The 16,178-nt window shown below is 42.6% G+C and overlaps 1 protein-coding gene and 1 pseudogene across 1 annotated transcript in view; one reads left to right on the forward strand and one right to left on the reverse strand.

The window, feature by feature from the left end:
• Positions 1-16,178, reverse strand: part of LOC124802490 (low-density lipoprotein receptor-related protein 1) — a 735,000-nt gene that overhangs the window by 564,069 nt on the left and 154,753 nt on the right. The window lies entirely within an intron of this gene.
• On the forward strand, positions 14,967-15,084 carry LOC124803992 (annotated as a pseudogene).

A 16,178-nucleotide genomic window follows, 5' to 3' on the forward strand; every position in this document is an offset into this window, starting at 1 on the left:
AAGTCACTTCTTGTTTGTATAGTCCACTATATACTGACGACCGTTGTAAATCGTAAAGGCTTCCCTTTGGTGGTCTCGGTGAACTCAGTTATCTCAGAACTAAATCACAGAACATTACTTGCCAGTCAGAGGTCAACTGAAGTACTGAACTCTGGGAGAAAGCCGCGCACACTACGAACTGGTGCAAGGACATGGAACTCTGTCAGAACATGGGCTTTGGCCTTCTCCAGAATACGTCATAGGTAGCGGTGGACAGGCCGGTGCATCCTACAGTGTCCTGGACTCCGTGCAAATGTCAACACATTCCATTTCCGTACAATTGTCATTCTGTGCAAGTGTCACAAACTCTTCAAAAACAGTGTGACGCTTCCCAAGAAATACAGCGTAGAACTGCTCTGGGTGGGGACGCAGCATCTAAACTGACAGTAATTTGGAAAGACCGAACCCTAGCCAGACTTATTAAATTGAGAGTGCCGAAACGCGTGGTGTTTCCATTTTCCCTTATGGGGCTGTAAATACTGAAGGAAGAATTTAAGCCTCTGAAATTTGGGCGTACAGGCGGTTGCTGAGAATATTATGGATCAACAAACGAACTAACAAATAAATTTTTAAGAACTGACGGTGGAGAAGAGGTTGTCCAGTAACTGCTTAGCAGTTGACATTCCGTGTTGTTATGTATCTTACTCCGTCCACCGACACCAGTTTACGGCCTGAAGATGGTCTAAATTACAGACCGAAATCGATTGCCAACCATAACACATTAAGTTTTTATATATCTATCCTTGTGGTTGATGGCCTGCTGGATTTCAGCCATTCACTTGCGTAATAAAATGAAACATCTACAGTCGTCGTTTTGATGTTATCTGATCATACTGCAACCAGTTTTGGTGGCTGAATACACCATCTTTAGGTCTTAGCTGACGTTGAGGGCGTGGACTCCAATCGTAAACACGATTCCATCAGTGACCTACATCTATGAACTGGCTTCCGTAAATACTGTAAAAGCGATGTTGGTAGTAGATGACTGCGAACACAACTTAGGAACGCGGCGAATACAGCCGTTATGAAATACATAACCATCAGGTGTATAACAGAACGACAACAACGAAAATTTTTCCCGGGCCAGGACTCGAAGGCGGAATTCCCCATTATGCCCCCACGGTCAGATCCAGACTTCCATATGTGTCTATAACCAGCACTCATAGATCAAGTATGTGTATTCCCGTACGGAGGAGACATTTTACTTGAAAGCTGCTTGCCTGGCGTCCGCGGATGAACACGAATAACACGATATTGCAGTGCCCGTGTTATTCCGAATTACGATGTTAGGAACATAACGTTGCTCTTCTTAACAAACAACACAGACATTGTAGTATCGTATTTATCCGCGAGACACCGGGCAAGCAAAATGTCGCTCCTGTACGGGAATGTACATAATGGATGTAAGAGCACAGGCTGTAGACACATGGTTGACAATATGTGAAAGTTTGGGTCTGGCGTTGATTGCTCGTATAGCCAAATACAAAGGCTACCGCTTGCGATAAGCGGAAAATACGGATTCGACTCCAGGACCGGCGCAAATTTTCATTGTCGTCATTCCATTATACAGCTGATGGTTGTCGGTATTCGCAACTGCGAATACATTTCATGTAGATCAGAATCAAGCGTATTGCATTTTTAGTGTTAATATTTTGTACTTACTGTAAGTGGCGAAGAAACATAAGCAAGCCGTTAATACTCACCTGAAACAATAAGAAAAATTACTTGTAATAACAACTTTGCTAGCTACTAAAAATAACATGGTTTGTATGCTACTTACAGACTAGGTCTTGTGTGCAAGACTCGGCTTAGTGACTACATTATGCATTCAAAATTAGTGCACCCGTATTTTTCTACTATTCCAGAGACCTGGGCAATAGCGACGCCTTCTGGTATACGTGCTGGCAGGTGACACTCAACATAAACAAATGTAACGTATTACTGCATTAACAGGCAAAAACACCCATTATTGTATGACTATATCAGGGGTTCCCAACAAAAATTTTCTCGATGACCCCTCATCGAGCATGATTGGTACCTTGTCATATCACAGTATCAAGTACCTAAAAAAGCCAAATTAAGTCTTTTTATACGTTTTCTATTTTTGGTATTTAGAAAAAACATTGACATTTTCATTATTGAAAAAATATTGAGCTTAAAACTGCTCATGCAGGAAGCGGCCGAAACAAAAAATCTTTTATGAACGAGATATATTTAATATATTTTTTATTCTAATAGCATCTTGTGGACCCCTCTGGCATAGCTCGCGGACCCCTGGGGGTTCGCGGACCACCTGTTGGGAACCACTGGACTATACGATTGCTGAAAAAACACTCGAAGCGCTCACATTCATAAAATATTTGGAAGTATGCGTACAGAGCGATTTAAAGTGGAACAACCACATAAAAGGAATCGCAGGTAAGGCAGATGTCAGACTGTGATTCATTGTAAGAATAATGGGGAAGAAGATGGCTTACAAAAGCCTATTTCGAGCAATAGTGTGTAAACTGCCCGACTGCTGCACACGGTGCAATGTTACGCAACAGACATGTGGACCGGAATATTTTATGAGCGTTTATTTTTTTGTATGAGCGTTTATTTTTTTGTATCTCCAACCACCTACGGTCGCAGGTTCGAATCCTACCTCGGGCATGGATGTGTGTGATGAAGTAGTCCTAAGTTCTAGGGGACTGATGACCTCAGATGTTAAGTCCCATAGTGCTCAGAGCCATTTGAACCATTTGGGAGCGCGTACTGCATCCAGGAACTTTGTAAAACACGATCGTTTTGGTGGTCCAGATGTTATTGTGTGTGAGGCATAACGTTGCATGGGCTTACTGACCTTCAAATCTTAGAACACGACACACTCACAAGTCAACAACATTATGACACTGTCCGCCTTTCCCATGTGCGTCTTCTCAGGGGTTCGTTCGACCCTGAGTTCATTTTCATGAATGATAATGCGCGACCGGGATTCAGAGAGCGTGGAGAAGGCTACTGACGCTGATAACAACAAGCATACGATCTGGCAAAGTGCCTTATAACTGTTCGGCGCTCCTCATCCTACTTTAAGGAGGAGCGTAAAAGGCAAGATTAAGCTAGCTGTAGGAGCTGATAAGGCAAACAGAGCTAGAAGTTGAGCTATTATAGTACATTAAAGACCTTTAAACCGGGCTATGTGTACTTACATTTACTGATGTAAGGAAACTGACATTTGAGTTAGCCAACAGAAATTGGCGATCGATTCAGCAAAAAGACTTGGTGGCAGGTAAATACTTATTTAATTTAATCAAACAAAAATAAGCATTTAATATCCTACCAATAATTAGATAAACCGCATGTCTGTTATGTTTACAGATGACGTTTGCAAATAAAAGTGAACATCTAAAAAGAAATTAGGGTGTGTTATTTTGCTCAACGGCACTCATGACGTGACAATGTGTAAGCTTTCTAATGTTGTTGTTGTTGTGGTCTTCAGTCCTGAGACTGGTTTGATGCAGCTCTCCATGCTACTCTATCCTGTGCAAGCTTTTTCATCTCCCAATACCTACAGCAACCTACATCCTTCTGAATCTGCTTAGTGTATTCATCTCTTGGTCTCCCTCTACGATTTTTACCCTCCACGCTGCCCTCCAATACTAAATCGGTGATCCCTTGATGCCTCAGAACATGTCCTACCAACCGATCCCTTCTTCTGGTCAAGTTATGCCACAAACTTCTCTTCTCCCCAATCCTATTCAATACTTCCTCATTAGTTACGTGATCTACCCATCTAATCTTCAGCAGTCTTCTGTAGCACCACATTTCGAAAGCTTCTATTCTCTTCTTGTCCAAACTATTTATCGTCCATGTTTCACTTCCATACATGGCTACACTCCATACAAATACTTTGAAATGACTTCCTGACACTTAAATCTATACTCGATGTTAACAAATTTCTCTTCTTCAGAAACACTTTCCTTCCCATTGCCAGTCTACATTTTATATTCTCTCTACTTCGACCATCATCAGTTATTTTGCTCCCCAAATAGCAAAACTCCTTTACTACTTTAAGTGTCTCATTTCCTAATCTAATTCCCTCAGCATCACCCGACTTAATTAGACCACATTCCATTATCCTTGTTTTGCTTTTGTTGATGTTCAGCTTATATCCTCCTTTCAAGACACTGTCCATTCCATTCAACTGCTCTTCCAAATCCTTTGGTGTCTCTGACAGAATTACAATGTCATCGGCGAAGCTCAAAGTTTTTATTTCTTCTCCATGAATTTTAATACCTACTCCGAATTTTTCTTTTGTTTCCTTTACTGCTTGCTCAATATACAGATTGAACAGCATCGGGGAGAGGCTACAACGTTGTCTTACTCCCTTCCCAACCACTGCTTCCCTTTCATGTCCCTCGACTCTTATAACTGACATCTGGTTTCTGTACAAATTGTAAATAGCCTTTCGCTCCCTGTATTTTACCCCTGCCACCTTTAGAATTTAAAAGAGAGTATTCCAGTCAACATTGTCAAAAGCTTTCTCTAAGTCTACAAATACTACAAACGTAGGTTTGCCTTTCCTTAATCTTTCTTCTAAGATAAGTCGTAAGGTCAGTATTGCCTCACGTGTTCCAGTGTTTCTACGGAATCCAAACTGATCTTCCCCGAGGTTGGCTTCTACTAGTTTTTCCATTCCTCTGTAAAGAATTCGTGTTAGTATTTTGCAGCTGTGACTTATTAAACTGATAGTTCGGTAATTTTCACATCTGTCAACACCTGCTTTCTTTGGGATTGGAATTATTATATTCTTCTTCAAGTCTGAGGGTATTTCGCCTGTTTCATACATCTTGGTCACCAGATGGTAGAGTTTTGTCAGGACTGGCTCTCCCATGGCCGTCAGTAGTTCCAATGGAATGTTGTCTACTCCGGGGGCCTTGTTTCGACTCAGGTCTTTCAGTGCTCTGTCAAACTCTTCACGCAGTATCATATCTCCCATTTCATCTTCATCTACATCCTCTTCCATTTCCATAATATTGTCCTCAAGTACATCGCCCTTGTATAGACCGTCTATATACTCCTTCCACCTTTCTGCTTTCCCTTCTTTGCTTAGAACTGGGTTTCCATCTGAGCTCTTGATATTCATACAAGTCGTTCTCTTATCTCCAAAGGTCTCTTTAATTTTCCTGTAGGCAGTATCTATCTTACCCCTTGTGAGATAGGCCTCTACATCCTTACATTTGTCCTCTAGCCACGCCTGCTTAGCCATTTTGCACTTCCTGTCGATCTCATTTTTGAGACGTTTGTATTCCTTTTTGCCTGCTTCATTTACTGCATTTTTATGTTTTCTCCTTTCATCAGTTAAATTCAATATTTCTTCTGTTACCCAAGGATTTCTACTAGCCCTCGTCTTTTTACCTACTTGATCCTCTGCTGCCTTCGCTACTTCATCCCTCAAAGCTACCCATTCTTTTTCTACTGTATTTCTTTTCCCCATTCCTGTCAATTGTTCACTTATGCTCTCCCTGAAACTCTGTACAACCTCTGGTTCTTTCAGTTTATCCAGGTCCCATCTCCTTAAATTCCCACGTTTCTGCAGTTTCTTCAGTTTTAATCTACAGGTCATAATCAATAGATTGTGGTGAGAGTCCACATCTGCCCCTGGAAATGTCTTACAATTTAAAACCTGGTTCCTAAATCTCTGTCTTACCATTATATAATCTATCTGATACCTTTTAGTATCTCCAGGGTTCTTCCATCTATACAACCTTCTTTCATGATTCTTAAACCAAGTGTTAGCTATGATTATGTTGTGCTCTGTGCAAAATTCTACCAGGCGGCTTCCTCTTTCATTTCTTAGCCCGAATCCATATTCACCTACTATGTTTCCTTCTCTCCCTTTTCCTACACTCGAATTCCAGTCACCTATGACTATTAAATTTTCGTCTCCCTTCACAATCTTTCTAATGATACATTGTAATAATTATATGAGGTGCAATATACTTTTCATTCACGAATCTCTGTATGGTTAATAGTTTTTAATGTTAACTTACAAAAAATAAACCTTATAATTCGTAAAATGTACCCACAGTAGGGATTTTCCCTTGTGGTATATGACCTTAGGACACCTTTCCCTATGTACGTGCATATTTGGGGTTGAGTAACAGATACACTATTTTGTTGTAGTGATTTTTGTTTATTTCTAATCAGTTTTAGGCTTATTGCGCCATCTGTAGGAAACAACTGACTAGCAGCTGAGAGGGACACAAGTTCTTAGGCAACCAAACATTGCAAGCAAAGACACTCTCCACTCGCGTGGAGTGACGTCCATCAGACTTGTTTCTTAAGGTTGAAATTACACTTTACACAATGGATACTGTTAAGCATAATAAATACCTACACAAGGAAAAAAGCTAAGCCTGTTACAATCATTTGAAGTAGACAGACTTATTGCTCAAAATTCGCAGCTGGTTCTAAGTGACCAATCACAGCTGAGCGCATCTCCACTTGTAAGTTTCATATGATGCAATCAACCAACCACATACCAACAAACCGCCAGAATGAATTACACTGCAACACAAAATTAAGACAACAGAATTTCCTATCCCTTATCTTGCTTATCCTACAAACTCCAGTACTTTAGTATTGTGTATTTTTAACCATGCACTGTGTTTAATACTACCCATTTCATAAAAATGTAATCTACAGGTCATCCCCGTCTGCACGTCGAACAGATGTGCAGAAATATAGACCTATATCTCTAACGTCGATCGGTTGTAGAATTTTGGAACACGTATTATGTTCGAGTATAATGACTTTTCTGGAGACTAGAAATCTACTCTGTAGGAATCAGCGTGGTTTCGAAAAAGACGGTCGTGTGAAACCCAGCTCGCGCTATTCGTCCACGAGACTCAGAGGGCCATAGACACGGGTTCACAGGTAGATGCCGTGTTTCTTGACTTCCGCAAGGCATTCGATACAGTTTCCCACAGTCGTTTAATGAACAAAGTAAGAGCATATGGACTATCAGACCAATTGTGTGATTGAAGAGTTCCTAGATAACAGAACGCAGCATATCATTCTCAATGGAGAGAAGTTTGTCGCAGAACATAAGTTACTAGTGTTCGGTTAGACAGTTATCAGGCAATGTCACGACCTCACAAACTATGGCGTCATAATCATATATCCTGTAATACTGCACAATTGTGTGTATTAATTATTTTGTCTAATACTGACCATTGTCTAAAGTTTAGTTCACAATGTTAAAAAACATGTTTGTTGCACAACATAAATGACGAGTGCTCAATTCAACAGTTTCTCAGTCAATGTCAGGACCCCACAAACTTCACCTTAATAACCATTTAACCACTAATATTGTGTGCTTTAATAATTTATTATGCGTAACAGTGTCCATTGTGTAAAGTGTAATTTCGACGTTGAAAGAAGAGTTTGATGCAAAACAGTCTATGCAGGTGGAATTTATCCTTATGTTTGGTTACCTACGAACTACTCTCCTTATCAGACGTTAGTTGTTTCCTGAAGATGGCGCAATAAGCCGAAAAATAGTTTGAAATAACAAAAATCAGTAGAACAAAAACAGTGTACTTGTTATTCAACCTTAAAAGTGAAATTTTTCTACCAAGGAGTAACGGAATAATCCATAAATAAGATCACGTGCAGAATTATGTGAATCCTGCGAAGAATTACTCACAGCTATACTTCAATAGAAAACCGCAGCGCAACACAACGTAACAATCTCACACATCGATTTGTCTGCGTATACGCTGTCCGTACAGGTAAGCCGATGCCAATTTCCCAGCGCGTACAGGGTCCTTAACTGTAACGACGGAACCCATGCAGAAAGGCATGGTCGCTGACCTGGCTATGGCGCCCGCGCCATGCGAGGCGGCAGCGGCGGCTCCTCTCTCTCTCTCTCTTTCTCTCCCCCTCTCTCTCTCTCCCCCCCCCCTCCCCCACCACCCACCCACAAGTCGGACTATGAATGGCAGCGCCAGACGGCCGCCTCCTAAGCAGCAAGCGGGTCGCCCTTTCAGAGGGTCACGCCGCTCCTCGTCGCCAGATAAGAGTCGTCAGCCATGAACCGTGCACGTACTCTGCTTAATGGCGCGCTCACAATTCTGCTTAGTGCGATGTCGCGGCTCCGCAGTCATTAATACAACTTTTTTTAAAATAAAAGTTCCACTGCTCTATTACGAAGGAAGATCAGAAAGTAACGCACAATAATTTTATTACAAAAAAAAATTTAGAACCTTACAAAACAAAAACAATCACAAATGAACTTACATCTTTTACCTACTTTTCTAAAGAGTCACCAACGTTCTCAACAAATTTCTCTAGCCGTGGTAACAGTTTCAATATGCACTGACCGAAAAAGACCGTTTTGTTGGAGTATAGCCACATGCGGACTGATGATTTCACTTCCACATCTGTCGCAATGTTGGCCGGCGGCCAGGCATTTCTTCGTGGGACCAAACAGATGAATGTACGATGGTGCAAGGACAGGACTGTATGATGGATGCTGGAGCACCTCCCACCCAAATTTTCCGATTTTCTCACAACAGGAGCAACAACATGTGGACAATTATTCTCGTGAAGAAGTCTGACATGTTGTGGCGTTTGTCACAAAGGGCGCGATGCAACTTAATCGAACTTTTAATGTAGGCTGCAGTATTCACACTGATCCCATGTTCAGCAAAGTCCACCAATAACACACCATGCATATCCCACAATACTGTCACAAGTACCTTCCTAGCAGACTGAGTCACTCTGAATTTTGTTTCGCAACTGACCAGCATGTTTCCAATCCATAGAGGCCTGCTTGGTTTCAGGCGTGTAGTCGTACACCCACGACTCATAACCTGTGACGATTCCTTCGAGAAAGTGTTACGTGATCCAAGTTTGCCATTATTTGCTGGCCCTTGCAGTTGTCCGTCACATTCTTAGACACCCAGCAAGCACTAACTTCCGAACTTCCAACGTGTCACAAATAATACCGTACACCGCACCATAGCAAAATTTGAACCGTTGCGATAATGTTCACAATTGCACACGCCGGTCGTTCAAAATTGCTTCCTCAATGACTCCGACATTCTGCGGGGTTGCAACCGTTACTGGATGTCCGGAGCGTGGCGAATCACGGTTCTCTTGGCAGGATGCGTACCATCTGGAGACATTGCTACGGTCCATACAGTCATCCCAATACACGCCACGCATACCCCTGTTAATTTCATTTGGTTTATCCCTTTTGGCCCGCAAATATCGAACTACACTTCACTACTCTACAAAAGTAGAGGACAGTGACATGAGCGCCATTTTAGTTTCGCAGTTCAGGTTTCTCTCGCTAGAGCTGCACATGAAAATAAAATACACTCTGTAGAGCACACTTCAAACTATATTGTCGTGAAATTTTCGCAGTCCAGTACCAGGGCAGAAAGAAATTGTGTGTTACTTTCCGATCCTCTCTCGTACTATTATTTACTGGCTGCTTCACTATTCCTTTTGCAAGCTTCTAAGGGTTATACAGGGTGTCCCAGGAGGAATAAGTATTGAGGGATATGACAGGTACGCTCATCTGAAAAAAAGTGGGCAAATTCCCTATTCCGAATGGTTTTCGAGATAGAACACATGTAATGTATATTTGTTTCTGGCCAGTAACGCTGTATTCGACATAAAGGGTTTGCTTTTTAGTCTGCATTAACTTTCAGTTTTCTACATTTAGAGCTAACTACCGTTCATCACACTAACTAGAAATTTTGTGTAAGTCATCTTGTATTCCCCTTCAGTCACTCAACGATGTTACCTTTTCGTACACCAAACCATGATCACCAAACAGGTGCAGACTGCTGCTGACCCTACCCGACAGATAATTAATCTACACTAGGTGATCAAAAGTATCCGGACACCTGATTGAAAATGACTTCAAAGTTCGTGGCGCCCTCCTTCGGTAATGCTGGCATTCAACATTCTACGTGGAGATTTTAATTTGCCTGATATAGACTGGGAGACTCAAACGTTCATAACGGGTGGCAGGGACAAAGAATCCAGTGAAATTTTTTAAAGTGCTTTATCTGAAAACTACCTTGAGCAGTTAAACAGAGAACCGACTCGTGGCGATAACATATTAGACCTTCTGGTTACAAACTGACCCGAACTTACAGCAAACATAAACATAGCCAAAGCCTTGCAGACAAACAAAAATTACGCGAAGCGAAATGTAGTGTGAGGAGGGCTATGCGAGAGGCGTTCAATGAATTCGAAAGTAAAGTTCTATGTACTGACTTGGCAGAAAATCCTAAGAAATTTTGGTCTTATGTCAAAGTGGTAGGTGGATCAAAACAAAATGTCCAGACACTCTGTGACCAAAAAGGTACTGAAACAGAGGATGACAGAATAAAGACCGAAATATTAAATGTCTTTTTTCAAAGCTGTTTCACAGAGGAAGACTGCACTGTAGTTCCTTCTCTAGATTGTCGCACAGATGACAAAATGGTAGATATCGAAATAGACGACAGAGGGATAGAGAAACAATTAAAATCGATCAAAAGAGGAAAGGCCGCTGGACCTGATGGGATACCAGTTCGATTTTACACAGAGTACGCGAAGGAACTTGCCGCCCCCCCCCCCCCCCCCCCCTTCTTGCAGCGGTGTACCGTAGGTATCTAGAAGAGCGTAGCGTTCCAAAGGATTGGAAAAGGGCACAGGTCATCCCCGTTTTCAAGAAGGGACGTCGAACAGATGTGCAGAACTATAGACCTATATCTCTAACGTCGATCAGTTGTAGAAGTTTGGAACACGTATTATGTTCGAGTATAATGACTTTTCTGGAGACTAGAAATCTACTCTGTAGGAATCAGCTCGTTTCGAAAAAGACGGTCGTGTGAAACCCAGCTCGCGCTATTCGTACACGAGACTCAGAGGGCCATAGACACGGGTTCACAGGTAGATGCCGTGTTTCTTGACTTCCACAAGGCGTTCGATACAGTTTCCCACATTCGTTTAATGAACAAAGTAAGAGCATATGGACTATCAGACCAATTGTGTGATTGAATTGAAGAGTTCCTAGATAACAGAACGCAGCATGTCATTCTCAATGGAGAGAAGTCTTCCGAAGTAAGAGTGATTTCAGGTGTGCCGCAGGGGAGTGTCATAGGACCGTCGCTATTCACAATATACATAAATGACCTTGTGGATGACATCGGAAGTTCACTGAAACTTCTTGCAGATGGTGCTGTGGTGTATCGAGAGGTTGTAACAATGGAAAATTGTACTGAAATGCAGGAGGATCTGCAGCGAATTGACGCATGGTGCAGGGAATGGCAATTGAATCTCAATGTAGACAAGTGTAATGTGCTGGAAATACATAGAAAGATAGATCCCTTATCATTTAGCTACAAAATAGCAGCTCAGCAACTGGAAGCAGTTAATTCCATAAATTATCTGGGAGTACGCATTAGGAGTGATTTAAAATGGACTGATCATATAAAGTTGATCGTCGGTAAAGCAGATGCCAGACTGAGATTCATTGGAAGAATCCTAAGGAAATGCAATCCGAAAACAAAGGAAGTAGGTTACAGTACGCTTGTTCACCCACTGCTTGAATACTGCTCGGCAGTGTGGGATCCGTACCAGATAGGGTTGATAGAAGAGATAGAGAAGATCCAACGGAGAGCAGCGCGCTTCGTTACAGGATCATTTAGTAATCGCGAAAGCGTTACGGAGATGATAAACTCCAGTGGAAGACTCTGAAAGAGAGACGCCCAGTAGCTCGGTACGGGCTTTCGTTGAAGTTTCGAGAACATACCTTGACCGATGATGATGATGATGATGATTAGTGTTGTAGGGCGCACACCTTGACCGAGGAGTCAAGCAGTATATTGCTCCCTCCTACGTATATCTCGCGAAGAGACCATGAGGATAAAATCAGAGAGATTAGAGCCCACACAGAAGCATACCGACAGTTCTTCTTTCCACGAACAATACGGGACTGGAATAGAAGGGAGAACCGATAGAGGTACTCAAGGTACCCTCCGCCACACACCGTCAGGTGGCTTGCGGAGTATGGATGTAGATGTAGATGTAGACTATGGTGTTGGCCCACCCTTAGCCTTGATGACAGCTTCCACTTTCGCAGGCATACGTTCAGTCAGGTGCTGGAAGTTTTCTTGGGGAATGGCAGCCCATTCTTCACGGAGTGCTGCGCTGAGGAGAGGTATCGATGTCGGTCGGTGAGGCCTGGCACGAAGTCGGCGTTCCAAAACATCCCAAAGGTGTTCTATAGGATTCAGGTTAGGATTCTGTGTAGGGCAGTCCGTTACAGGGATGTTATTGTCATGTAACTACTCCGCCACAGGTCCGACATTATGAACAGGTGCACGATCGTGTTGAAAGATGCAAGCGCCATCCCCGAATTGCTCTTCAACAGTGGGAGGCAAGATGGTGCTTAAAACATCAAGTAGGCCTGTGCTGTGACAAAGCCACGCAAAACAAGAAGGGATGCAAGTCCCCTCCATGAAAAGCACCACCGCCTCCGAATTTTACTGTTGGCACGACACACAATGGCAGACGATGTTCACCGGGCATTCGCCATACCCACATCCTGCCATCGGATCGCTACATTGTGTTCCGTGAATCGTCAATCCATACAACGTTTCTCCACTGTTCAATCGTCCAGTGTTTATACTCCTTATACCAAGCGAGGCATCGTTTGGCATTTACTGGCGTGATGTGTGGCTTATGAGCAGCCGCTCCACCATGAAATCCAAGTTTTCTCAAATGGTTCAAATGGCTCTGAGCACTATGGGACTTAACATCTGAGGTCATCAGTCCCCTAGAACTTAGAACTAATTAAACCTAACTAACTTAAGGGCATCACACACATCCATGCCCGAGGCAGGATTCTAACCTGCGACCGTAGCGGTCGCGCGGTTCCAGACTGACGCGCATAGAACCGCTCGGCCACACCGGCTGGCTCAAGTTTTCTCACCTCCTGCCTAAGTGTGATAGTACTTGCAGTGGATCCTGATGTAGTTTGGAATTCCTGTGTGATGGTCTGGATAGATGTCTGCCTATTACGCATTACAACCCTCTTCAACTGTCGGCGGTCTTTATCTGTCAACAGACGAGGTCAGCCTGTATGCTTTTGTGCTGTAGTGTCCCTTCTCGTTTCCACTTCACTATCACATCGGAAACAGTGGACCTTGGGATGTTTGGGAGTGTGGAAATCACGCGTGCAGACGTATGGCACAAGTGACACCCAATCAGCTGACCACGTTCGAAGTCCGTGAGTTCTGCGGAGCGCCCCATTTGCTCCCTTCCAGACCTAAGTCACTGTGACAGAGTGTTAGTCTGCTGCCATCAATGGAAATGTGTGAATAATTAGGCGTCAAACAGAGATAGTAAATTTAATTTTCCGACTCAAGGGCAGTCATTCCCCACCAGAAGTGACTCTCGTCGATCTGTAGCCAAACTTGCGTTACATCTTCTCTGGGAAATTATCTGAATATAATCGAAATGTGTTTCATATTATACAATGGAGGGCTTCATAGAAAACAACTTGTTGAACCGGAAGAATGTGTCTCTTATGGAAAAAAATAATCTCATGAATTCGAACAAGGGACACTATTCTCGTACATATAAAGCCTGCACGTTGTGTATTCAGCTGTATTGACTAAAGAACAAATATATACTCAGTTAACAAGCACAGTATGTATTGATAATACCAGCATATTCTATCTGCAGAAACGATTTTGTGCCTCCTTGGAACAGATTCGCAATATTGATAAGATCAGTTTCTGGTAATTTTAGAAGCAATATTTTCTCGTCTGAATATTGCCAAGGAAAAAGAAAAATACGGCATGTTGAATTTCTTTTACGTCAGTTCTGCACCGGATTTTAACTCTGGCTATCTCCGTCGGCCAAATTTTGTGCCATCAAATGTACACTGAGTAATTGAGATTGTAGAAATGCAGCATACACTGGAGCCCCCCGTGCCTCCCTCTTTTGTCTGGTCCAGTTAAAGCCCTGTTGAAGGAACAGAGCGAAGAGAGCGCGTACTGCTTGTAGGATAAACTCCGGCGACGGTACGTGCCAGCTTAAGACTCAAATACATCACGACATTATAGACGCCAAAGGGTAGTGTCAGACACACAAGTTCTCGTAGGCAAATAACAAGGTGGCGTGTGCAATACCAGTGCATAATGACAACCGCTTGTAGCTGTAGTTCAGCACCACACAAAAAGTAGGAAAGAAGTATGAACTACGGACAGTTTCGTAACGCAATTACAAGTCTGCAGAATTTTCACGGTGACACCCGTGGAAACCTGGCAGCAAAGTAAACTGAGCTACGCCGGTTTAAGTACAGTTTATATCTGGAACCAAATGTAATTTACTACTATTTACCGTGATACATTAATGTTATTTAAGAAAAATTCATAGACAGCGAAGCCATCTCGTTCACGTTTTAACCAGAAATCAACGCGAAGGACAAGGAGGAGGGTACTAATGACTATGTCACAACGTTAAATGTTTTTCCTACTCCTCCGATTGATGAAGCCTACGTGATTAATGTGTTAGGGAGAAGTAGATAATGTCAACATTCTTCACTGAAGATATACTCCTGAAATATGCAAATTCAAGCTGATAGATTGGCGGCGTTAGAAAACTAAGTTCAGTTTCTGTGAAATAAAAAAATAACGTAAATTTATCTATGCATTTATCTCACACTTAGGTTAGTACCTTCAGGATATCTCCTACATCTAATCAGGCATCTTTAGAGTGTCAACTTAACGATATTCATAGTGCACGGAGGATAAATGATAATAATAAGTTATATTAATTGTTACAACATGCATAATACCTTAGCAGTACACAATAATAATAATAATAATAATAATTATTATTATTATTATTACACTTCGAGTACCTGGATGGCCAACGGCCTTGCCTCAGTGGTAACACTGGTTCCCATCAGATCACCGACGTTAAGGGCTGTCGGGCTGGGCTAGTACTTGGATGGGTGACCATCCGGTCTGCCGAGCGCTGATGGCACGCGGAGTGCACTCAGTCCTTGTGAGGCAAATTGAGGAGCTACTTGACTGTGAGGTAGTGGCTCCGGTCTCGGAAACTGACATACGGCCAGGAGAGCGGTGTGCTGACCACATACCTCTCCATATCCGCATCTAGTGACGCCTATGATCTGAGGTTCAAAAATGGCTAGTCCCCTAGAACTTAGAACTACTTAAACCTAACTAACCTAAGGACATTACACACATCCATACCCGAGGCAGCATTCGAACCTGCGACCGTAGCGGTCACGCGGTTCCAGACTGAAGTGTCTGAGGATGACACGGCGGCCGGTCTGTACCGTTGGGTCTTCAAGGCCTGTTCGGGAGGAGTTTAGTTTTTTAAGTACCTAGATGAGGTCCATGAACTTACTTGGGGACAAAAATACCGTAAATATTTCGCGTACAGAAACTCAAGAGGTCCCATGGCAGAAGTCAAGACATCTGCAGCTAAAAATGTCTGTACATACATACAGAAATAAGGTACTGCAACACAGTTGTCGGATCAGAAGCCCCGCACTCCTGCGAAACTCTCACACTTCGGAAAAACTACGACATGGAAAACATCATGAAGAGAGAAATAGAAAATGATGATGATGATGATGATGATGATGATGATGATCGGCCCAAGCGGGGTGGATGGCGCGAGACTAAAGTCTCACAAAACAAGGCAAAAATTATCCCACCTGGCGGCAGATACAAGAAAAAGAACAAGGTTTTGTGGACGCGTCCAGAGGACCCAGACAAAATATTTATGTTCAAAATTTTAACATGTATGGGAGGACGAAAAACTACACCCTGGATTCAACAAGCCAAAAAAAAGATCTACAAAATGGACAGATAAATTTCTCGCAAGTTTTAGACAGGCACTCGTACAAGTGGGAAGTGCACTCGGAGAACGAAACACTGGAGAAAACCGGAACTAAATGGACTGAAGAGAGAGATTTCACGGGGTAAAAATGACAACTGCATGGAAAGTCAGAAAATTGAAACGTGAACTGTTGCTTGATCCCATTCCAACCGCACATAACACTAATAATCATGTAGCAATGGTGATAGTACGATTAGTAATTAATGTGT

Source organism: Schistocerca piceifrons, chromosome 6, assembly GCF_021461385.2.
Source record: "Schistocerca piceifrons isolate TAMUIC-IGC-003096 chromosome 6, iqSchPice1.1, whole genome shotgun sequence".
NCBI lineage: Eukaryota > Metazoa > Arthropoda > Insecta > Orthoptera > Acrididae > Schistocerca > Schistocerca piceifrons.